Raw genomic sequence first — 7,189 nt, 5'->3', positions numbered from 1 at the left:
TGTGCGGGACCACGCAAACTTTTTAAAAATACCAAGCATCTGCAATGGGGCCAATAGCTGGGCTTAAGAAGTACTTTGTAAGTAAATTAAGTAGTTTTAATTTAATATTTTTTCCCACTTAGATTTATGTAGCTTATGAGAGCGAGTACGCAATACCTAAATGCCTACTTTCTAGTTTCTGTGGCGACTTGAGAGACAAATTTTTTCTGCTTCAGCTTGGCCGCTCATCGTCCTTGTATATGCTTTATATGTACATATACACGAGCCATATTATATAAGTGTACTGGCTATATCGAAGACAGTGCTGCAGTCGTCGGAATAACAACAACAGCGGCAATTTAGTCAATTTTGCCTCAGGGGAATTTGAGCGAACAATCGTCGCGAAGCTGGTTTTAATTTGACATCGAAGCTGTCAGAAGTATTGTACTAGTAATATCGCGCACACACTAGCATAGTAGTAGAACAGCAACAGCAGTAAGCGCAGCGTTTGCGATTGCTACTTGCCAATGCGCGATTTTGATATTTATTGTTTGGAAAAGTTGGCACTGTCAGTTGTTATGCAGAGCCCTTTCCATGCGGCGAATGCAGAGTTTTCATATCCGTTTCTGCTGCAATAACTTGAGCTGTTTGCACCAGTTGTTGGCGTCATAATGAAAGAAGAGCGAGAGCTTTGGGAAATCTTGAAATTAGCGCGATTATCAAACGAGTCAACACAACAGTGCAACGGCAGAACAAAAGGATACAAAAATGGTGCGCCACTCTCGTGAGTGAGAAGGTGCAACGTTCAGCGCCAACAGCTCGGAATTGTTGTGAAATGTTGACAATTATAGGAGACACATTGCATACAATTGAAATGTCAACGAGCAAGGCGTACAAGGCGTGGGGTGAAAATTTGTGGGACGAACAGTGCTGCGCTTTGGGATGAGAAAATTATAAAGAAATGATATTTAACAGATTTTCGAACAACTAGCCAGCCTATAGCTTTCGAATAGAAAGGGCTAAATTGTCTGGTAAGATATTACTCAATAATATTTTGAATGTTTGCACAAATTTATATTAAAGTATGGTAAAATATGTGTTTCTTAAAGACATTTCATGTCGTACCAACAGATGGATTATTATTATTTAGTGAATGCCAGTATTCCGTCCATGGCTTTTCGCTACAATAACTTTGAGTACACAAATTGAACATTTCAATTACTTGATTGCAGGTGCTTGGTGCCGCTGCTGTAACTATCTATCTTTTAATTCTCTAATTGCTAGAAGGCAATGCATTTGCATGCAATATCCCAGGTGCCTCCTCAAACATTCTTCACGTTTATCTGTGGCAAAGAATTGCTGTTCTCAACAACGGCAGCGAGTTCTTCGAGACTCATTATAGCTCCCCACATGCCCAAGTGAATATCAATCGTAAAGCTTTTGCTAATTAAAGCCTTTCCCTCAACTAAACACAGCATCCACCAACGGTGCATTTCAATGCTTCGGCTTTGTATACTTAAAAGATAAAAAGAAGAATAAAAAATTGTAAATGCAAATATTTCTGCTGCCAACTTCAGTGCAGCTTTGCTCATCATCGATGATTACGTTGGCATGCATGTGCAAATCCTAAAGCAAATTCCGGGGAAATGGGGAGTGGGCGGAGCGTAGTCGAGCATCTAAGTAGTGGGTGTGCACCCCAGAAGATTGACTTATGCTCATTTGAGAATTATTAAAAATTCTTTGCAACAAACCAACCAAACGGCCCAACAATGCGCTTATAAAGCAAGTATTCCAGATCTGTTCTCTTGCAACAAGCTCACACCTAAGCTCAGCCAGGCGTTACCTCGCTTGCAACAATATAACCGCCTGCTATGCAAGTATGTGTGTCACAGCAAGGCTAAGATTCTTTTGTTGAAGCTCTTTGAAAAAGCCTTTGTGTGCGCAATGTGGCCGAGCCTACAAGTGTGCTGCAAATTATTAATAACGTCGCATTATAATCATCCAATAATGCACTAAGATCATGTGCACACAATTAAAAAAACCGCACAAGCAAGAATAAATTCGAGGTAAGGTAATTGGAAATTCTTGTAATGAGCAGCTATCGTCCAGATGCGAGTTAGGGTATTATATGAAAATTCTTCTCCTTCTATATGTAAGACCTCTGTTTTGAAAATAATAAACTATAAAAGTGTTCAAATATTAATTTTTTTTTTTTTATTGTTTTTCAATCGTTTAACTTGGAAAAACTCCTTTCAAGGCAAACATTTCGATTGAAAAAAGCGTGAAAGTATGGCAAACAAAGTTTGCGAATCTAAAATGCCGCTTGCGAAGGAGTCATCAGTCTGTAGTGTACTATATATATACTACAATGAGACACTTCAGATCATTCAGAACTGACTCAAGCTGCTGTGAACCAGTAGACGACAACAGACTATTGGCTGAACAAGCGCGCGAAGAATCGGATGAATGAAGTAAAGTGGATATTTTAACACTAAACTGAACACTCTGTGCTGTTAAGTGGAGCAGAAAATAAAAGGTGAGCTTCTCAAGCGACAAGTACAGACCCCAGCTGCTTGATAGTAATACATAGAAATATAGGTATATGTTAGCATGTGTGTCGGCGATAATTATGAAGTGTTTTTATAAGCAGTGGCACTTTGGCGCAAGGATACGTTTTTTTTGTTCTTTATGCAATTTTGAAAGCAAGAAGTGCACTTTTGGGCGCATACACTCATATCTACTATTTATTCAATTTTCCCTGTCGACAAAAACACAAACACATATGTGTGTATAAAAAAGCCATTAGCACAATGCATAGGCGTAGTAGCTGAGGAAGTGCGGCATTGTTGTGGCAATGCAAGCCAACAACGCAAAGTAGGCACTCCATTAAAAAGACAAATACAGGCACACAAAAGCTCACAACACTCACGATTACATTAAGATAGAGTGTGTGAAAAAAATGACGAAGGACCTGCTGCTGTGTGTAGAGGCGCACATAAGGAGCCGTAATTGCAATATTTTTGTTTTAATTAAAAAGAAATTTCACAGGGAGCAAACACTGAAGCGCTCCTACAAAATAAACAAAAAACGTAAAGAAATGAATTCGACGTTGACGTACATATATATATACATATAAGTATGTGTTTGTCGCACGGTTCACAGTTAACACAGTTGTGTTTGTTGTATTTGCTTATGAGTGTGTGATGATGACATAATGATGACTAAAATAGTGAGTGGTAGTGTAATTTAATTATAAAAAATATTATAAATGTTGCACAAGAGCTAATTAGTTTATTCAAGATGTTGGAATACAAGAGGTGCTATAAGTGAGCAAACAGAAAAGTTCCTATTATACGGCATTCTATGTGGAATAGACTCGCGTTAGTAAGTCAAAACTGAGCACGGATGAAGATTTTGCAGACTGAGAGCGATTAGGTGGCGAAAAGGTACTCGAAGTCGCAAATTAAAAGTACCCATTCGCTCTGCACACAACCTAAAAGCGGAAACGGTGCGCCACATAGAAACAACTACGAGCACACACATCCATACATATGTAAGTATGTACACGAGTGTGGGCTCGGGCGTGCAAGTGCTCAAGGATACTCGTTGGAATGAAAGGAACTCAATAGCTTTTAAAGAAAAACTCGCCAACCACAAACAGGCGAGCTAATACAAAATCTTGTCTACACAGATGCGGTAGTGCACATGTATAAAGTTATGCTATGCACATAAAAGTAGCCACCGTTACTGAATTCTTCATATCATAAACCATAAATTGACAGTGTTTTATTGCATACTCGTATGAGACGTATTTCATTATACCCACAGCAGAACTAATTAAAACACTGAAGCACAACAAATTTGTAAAAAATCATTTTATTGAAAAATTGAATAAAAAAAATCGGAGTAAAAATTAAAAAAGTAAATTTTCATTCTGAAAATTTTATTCCGAAGCTTTTTAAATAAAAATTAAATAAAAAAATTATTTCTTTGATTTTGCATTTACAATACTACACGTTCCATAGTCTTTTTTAAAATAATATTTCAATATAGTTTAACACTTTTTAAGTACTTTTAATTATAGTGTTTCAGTTTGAAATATGTAAGTCTTCCATTTTGACCTTTTGATATTAATTATTTTTTAGATTTGCTGAAAAGTTTAACTTAGGAATATTTGATCAGTTCTTAATTCTGATTTTAGGATTTAAAATTAAATTTAAAATTTTTATTTTGGCTTAAGTAATTTTAAGCACTGAGTTTCCAAAATAGACAAAAGTGTTTCCTTAATGGCAATTATGAAAGAAAAAATTGAATTTTCCGCTTTTATCCACAATATATTTAAATAGATAATTCGCACCCTTGCTCATAACTGACCTAAGGAAACAATTAAGGTATATGATTATATATATGTATGTCGTATAAAAAAAGAATAGTAAAGGACTCGGAAATGGAAGTGGTACCTTCTACTTCCGATATTGCTGGTTATATCTCGTGATTTCAAAAACAAACTTTGATGACCGTCAGATTTTGAAAGTTGAAACGAAATGTCTGATATTAACACAGATAAATAGATGAATTCGATGACCACGCCTTCTCTCATATAGTATAACGTAATTTTTATATATTTCTGCATATTTTGCCTGCAATAATTGAAATCCGAAAATTAATTTTCGGTCGCACCCGAACTTACACTTCCCTTATTATTAGTATTTTTTTATTATAGACATGCTTTTTTCCAAATTTGAGGTTAAGTGCACTTTTGGGTTAGGTTGCGTGAAAATATGATGACTTGGCTCAACTGCAATAGGTTGACACTCTTCCATGCAGCAGAATACAAAGAAAGCGAAAAAACACACACCAGAAAAGCTGAATGGGAAAAGTGTTGCCAATTACTTCAATATAATCGCACACTTGCTGCATGCTACACATGTACATATGTATATGTGCGCAGCTGGGAGGAGTGTAAGAAACGGATTACCGCTAGGAAAAGGTGTTTTTTCGCCCCGAGGTTAAAGTTCTAAATGGTGTCATCATCATACTCACGCAAATAAGCTGGTTGAGGACGACTGATACAATCAGATAACCAGACAGTGTGAGTACAGAAGAGCTCTGTAAGGCACTGGAGAAAATGTTGCATATGAGCTTATTAATAAAGTGCTCCTCTTATATACTTTGGTGAAGTACCCACACTTGCCTTCGTGCGTGTGATATCTGAGGATAAGAGACTATATGCTATTTATAAAAAAATGAAATGTAGCCTCGAATTAAACTCCAAACCCGAAGGAGAATACTTTTGCATAATGAACCAAACATCAAGTACAGCCAAAGAAATCCTTTAGAAATTTCAGAAAATCGTACGATAACAAGGGTTATTATTAATTATAGTGATGAGGTATAAGGATTAAGCTTCATTGATTGAAAAATGCCTGGCGCTATTAAAAATATATATAAATTATAATTAATATTATATTAGTTAGATATATATTATAAATTATATCATTTTATGCCTGTCTGATATTTATGTGTGTCTATTATTTTTCTTTACTCTTGGTAATTCTGAAGTGGCATTCTTTAATTCAAAATAAAGCGTTAAATGTGCAGGAACCCGCTAATTATTTCCACGGAAATGAAATGCAACTTTGTGCCAATTCACGTGTCAGAAGCACTGAGGGTGTAATTTAATTGCCTTTGTAATCATTAAACCATTTTAGATTTATGTACCTGTTTACACCCACACAACCCACATATGGCTGTAGTATTCCAAATAACTCATTATAGTTCCTTTAGGTAAAGGATGCAATTCGGTTGACGCTGAGCGGCAGACTCATTGATTTCCTTCCGCACTACGACAATTACCTACAGTCAACCTGTCACCTCTTAATTGTCATTTTGCAGCTGCAAGCTGTCGCTATATGTTTGGTGGGGCAAGTGGGGGCCATTATCAGTCGCTGGATGATACTGAAGTGCGTTACAGTGTAAATGGCGTTAAGAGTGCAGAGAAATGATGCCGGGGTTTTTATTTGAAATTAGCCCTTTCTTTGTCATATCCTTATGCATATTTCAAATAAAAAAGGTGTGGAATCCATTTAAATGCATTAAAGTTCATAAAAAAGCTGTTATTACTACTTTCTCTTGGCGCTAAAAATTTTAGCTTTAAATACGACCATGTGCATATGTGGAATTAGTTAGGGCTCGGTAGGAGAATTAGTACCTGGCCAAAGTCTCTCACGATTACTTGGGTCGAAGTTTAAAAAAAGCCTCCAAATTCCGTTTGGCTTAGACTTATGGCACATATATTTTCTTATTATTCAAGTCAACTTTCTATTTCGCTTGATCAACAAATTTCCCACAGCCATAGCGGTTTCTTTTGTTGTGCTTGTACCAAAATTCATATGACCGTTACAATTTCACCCTTATGGCAAAAGTAAGCGGACTTACTATACTACTACTTACAATAGCAGACTTCTTTCTAACTTTTGATCGAGCGTCGCGCAGAAGCCAACCAAAAAGATATTCCCACCCATTTTAACGTTTAAGTCAAAGGCGGTAAAAAGAGTCAAACGGAGGTGCGGTACCTTATGCATTTAATAAAAGGTAATCCAATGCCTGGCCACACAAACAAATTATAACGTCTGTTGTGACTTACGGGAACAACCCTTAGAAGGGGAGAGCATTATGAATTTCAACTCTCAATTGCATTTCTTTAAGATAACCCCTAAGTAGATGCCGAGAAATTCAGATAAACTAGAGACAAAGCAGCAAGGCAGAATTTCACATAAAGAAGTACTGATTCTTAGCGTTGTGTGCAATTTGGCAAACGCTCTAGCACAAACACAATCACAATGAAAAAGAAACCAAAACTCGAAGACGTTTCAGCTGAGTCTTCTTGTGCGCGAGTAAAATCCCTTAGAAGGGACGTTTTGATTTTTCTTAACGGCAAAAAGGGGCTCCTTGTGCGCCTTTGTTTGCATTTCTTAAGACGTTGTGCGAATAACTATACTATTTCTTCGGTTTCAGCTGCCTCGGATTCATACATTGACGTGCATTATTACCGGTTCAGGGGTTGTTCGTTGTTATTGCCACGGCCAGGTGAACTATTGTTCGTAATCGTCCACTGCACCGAACAGATGTTCGCTTTTCACGGCATTCTCAAGCAGCCGGTAAAAAGCACGAGCCTTTTTGGCGCGCTTTCCTACTCAGCGTTTTCTCT

The sequence above is a fragment of the Bactrocera dorsalis genome, chromosome 2 (genome assembly GCF_023373825.1).
Source record: "Bactrocera dorsalis isolate Fly_Bdor chromosome 2, ASM2337382v1, whole genome shotgun sequence".
Taxonomy (NCBI): Eukaryota; Metazoa; Arthropoda; class Insecta; order Diptera; family Tephritidae; genus Bactrocera; species Bactrocera dorsalis.
This window is presented reverse-complemented; position numbering follows the sequence as displayed.